This window comes from Bombus impatiens, unplaced genomic scaffold (assembly GCF_000188095.3).
Source record: "Bombus impatiens unplaced genomic scaffold, BIMP_2.2 scf_1183, whole genome shotgun sequence".
Taxonomy (NCBI): domain Eukaryota; kingdom Metazoa; phylum Arthropoda; class Insecta; order Hymenoptera; family Apidae; genus Bombus; species Bombus impatiens.
This window is the reverse complement of record NT_177602.1, coordinates 312,086-315,936: the sequence shown is the minus strand read 5'-3', so window position 1 is coordinate 315,936 and position 3,851 is coordinate 312,086.

Genomic DNA, 3,851 nt, shown 5'->3' with positions numbered 1-3,851 from the left:
CACGTATCCGGTTTCTGCGACGTATATCGCGTTCAATACGCCTGTAACACGACATAATCCTATATCGTGTTCCCCGGCGATCGGTGCAACGAACGTTACGAATACCCGCAACAGACGGTCTTTTAAGCTGCTTCCTTCGGTAAATCTATACCTTCGCCGCATGCCGCTACCTCCGGGCATTCGTTCGTACGCTTGTCTCGCTTTTTCCTCCGTCGTTGAACGTCTGCTAAGCTTTTGTCGCGTCGAATCGCGCACGAATGATCTTTCTCTACGAAGATGATACAGCACACCCGGTAGATTTCGAAATTCGGAGACTCGCAACTCTTTCGACTCTTTGACATAGTTCAAGGTTTAAGCTAGGAAGTATAACGTTGGGAATACGGTCACAGGGAAAATCAAAAAGAAACACTCGCTGTTAGATAAATTGAAAGATAGCGCGACGTAGCAGAAACAAACGCTAGTGTTAACGAGAGAAGAGAAACCCCCTAATCACTGGACTACTTGATACGACGGACCAGATTCGCAGGCTGAAGAGGCACTACCCGCTAGACCTAAACGCTAGATTCAATTAGTTATCTAAATTAAGTAATATTTACTTATTTATAATACTTACTTATAAATTATACTTATCTATAATAAATATTAACTTATTATAAATAATCAGCCATGTCACTGCGCCACGCCAGGGAAATTACTGAAAATTCTCAACGCGAGAATCGATTGTAATTTTAATAAATAAATAAAAAAAAAAAAAACGAGAGAAGTAGTAAAGTGGATGGCACGCACGACCAAGGAGAAATTTCGAGGAGGGTGCAGTATCCGAGTGAAACACCCACGTACCCCATTTTATACGGTCATTGAGTCTTCCTTTTGCGGATGACCCTGCTGATTATACTTAATTGGACCATGTCTTGCACACTCGTCGCCTCAATATACCAGTACAAATAATAGGTCAAACACATTGTGGATAAGTGTGGTGTTAAGTATCGGACTTAATCGTCCCTGTCGCAATCCCACGAGCGCGTTACGTTTGTTGTGACTACGTACTTCGACGTTGGCCCCGTTTCATGCATAATTAAATACAAACTAAATCGATAAATCGCTCGCTGGGTAATTAGAAAAATGTTCGATGATACTACGAGTATAGGATAGATACTTGTCGCTGTTTCTATTATATGTAGTACGTAATTTTTTGTTGGACAGAAAAGAATTGATTCAACGTAATGGTATGAGAAAATCGTATGAGAAAACTGCGAACAAAGTCTACCTCGATCGACACGTTACATCACAACTAACCGTATCTTGTAGCGGTAGGTATTTGTGCAAATCATGTCAACAATCTCCTAAACGCGTACAGCATGCTAGTTGCCAGCGTTTTACTGGTAAACGATAAGTAAACTCGTCCGTCGATTTACACGAGATGTCCGTTCCACGTGGATTCGTTTCACGCGAATGAAAATCGCGTAAATAGAGTCTGGCAGTACGCGAGAAATAAAATTGGCAATAAAAGTTTCGGAAATAACCTATTTATCTCAAATAGCTTAATAGAAAAGATAACGACGTTTCAGAGAACAGAAGTAAATTTTATTCGATGTCAATATCGCTATTGTAATTCGAAACGATCAACCCTTTCTTCTTAATCGGCACAAACGTATCATCAACGATGATGATACCCCGCTGGGGGTAGCCACCCACATGTTATATTAGTATACCGCTATAATATTTTACCAAATGTCCTACTGGACAAATTATCAAATTTAAATAAATAAATAAAAAAAAAAACGTATCATCTTCGTCGCTTGAAATATTCGGAAGTTCGACATCACTTCCATCGTCAATGTTAATTGCTACTGCATTATACTGTTATTGTTAAATTACTGTACACACCTGTTACTATTCAAATTTGCAGAAAAATATATTTTCCGGTCGCGTAAATTAAGATCGTGCATAAAAACTACCGCGTGAATCGAGAGACGAGTGTACGAGGTAAAAAGCTAAAAAGGAAAAGACGAGTGGTTCAAAGCGAGTTACGTATTCGCGATTATTCGATGTATGGCAAAAAGAACGAAAGGTTTCATTTTTTTATTTAAAAAAGATACTGCAACCGCAAAATGCACATGGAATTTTGTATCATCGAAAAAAATACTATCGTAAATATATAGTTCGCTCCGAATCATTCATCTTTTTCCTTATCGTTTATGTTTTCCTATTTATCGTTTACGAGAAAAATGCTGTCAACTAATAACGCAAACACTCTGTATGTGTACATATTGTACGCCTTAATCTTTCTTCAACGATAGCAAGTTTCTTACTAAACTATAAGAGCTTTCTCTTTTATGTTAAGCTCTACGCCATGCTGTTCCATTTCGATCTATTTGCTACTATAATTTATTCTCTTTGACTGCAGAAACCGAGATACAGTAGAGACAATGATATACCGTGGTATGTAAAAGTTTCCGGCCAGATAGATTTTCCACTTTACATTCCGAAAGCGATATCTACAAGAATTTTAAATAATACTTACTGCGAGTATAAAGACATGACAAGCAAAAGGAAACGGTACAACAAATAGACAGCGTCGCGTAGTTAAATGTTAGATAAAATTTTCTAAAATATCACTTTCGTAATATGAAATGAAAAATTTATGTAACTAGAATCTATCGCACGCTAAAACGTATCCGCGTGTTGGTAGGCAAGAAGTTTTAACCACTTAATCGACGATTTGGTTTTTCTTTTAAAATCGAGGCTGTTAGAAAAATCATCGGAGAAATTAATTATGCAAGAAAAGAGTTAACGTTACATAAAATATAGTTTTGCTGTTTGCGTCGTGGTTCGCCGACAGTTTCGAGTTCGTTGCACTTTAAATCGGACGTACAACCTGAAAGGTGATCGACTTAGGGCTCGACTCACGCATGTATCATATGTATTCGTTTGCTTCTAGATAGAAGAAGCGTCTTGAGAAAATGTGTGCTGTCGAACCACACTCTCGGGCTTCTCTCAACGGAAGCTCATCGTCCTGTGGCGCCATTCTTTCCCTTCTTTAAATGCGTAACATCACATACAGATCACTCAATCGATGCGTTCTATCTATCGCGTCTCCTCCTACTTATCTTCGATAAACGTCGACGTTCTCTATTGTTGTTTTTTCTTCCTTCTTTTATGGGGATACCTATACTTCTGTAGAAACATACATACATATATATATATATATATATATATATATATCGGAGATGAAAGAACACCGGAGCCTTCCCTCTGGAACTTCGGGAAAATCCGTAAAATTGTAATTAAAGTTTACAGTTGTAATTAAACAATTTGCCGTCATTCTGCCCGATTGTACTCGTTTAGGATTTGTGATAATAAACTTGGGCTCATACTTGATAGTATGACCCTCGTTAAAAGAAATACCCATAGAGGTACTTTTTTTTTTATTTATTTATTAAAATTACAATCAATTCTCGCGTTGAGAATTTTCAGTAATTTTTCTGGCATGGCGGAGTGACATGGCTGATTATTTATAATAAGTTAATACTTATTATAGATAAGTATAATTTATAAGTAAGTATTATAAATAAGTAAATATTACTTAATTTAGATAACTAATTGAATCTGGCGTTTAGGCCTAGCGGGTAGTGCCTCTTCATCCTGCGAATCTGGTCCGTCGTATCAATTAGTCCAGTGATTAGGGGGTTTCGGTGTTTGTTGACTCTTTTGCTATATCTGTCGCTATATTTTGCTATTTCCTCTTTGACTATGGGTATCTTGAGGTCGCGGTGTATTGTTTCATTGGTTACATACCAAGGTGCATCAATTAGGGATCTTAGCGTTTTCGATTGGAAGCGTTGAAGTAT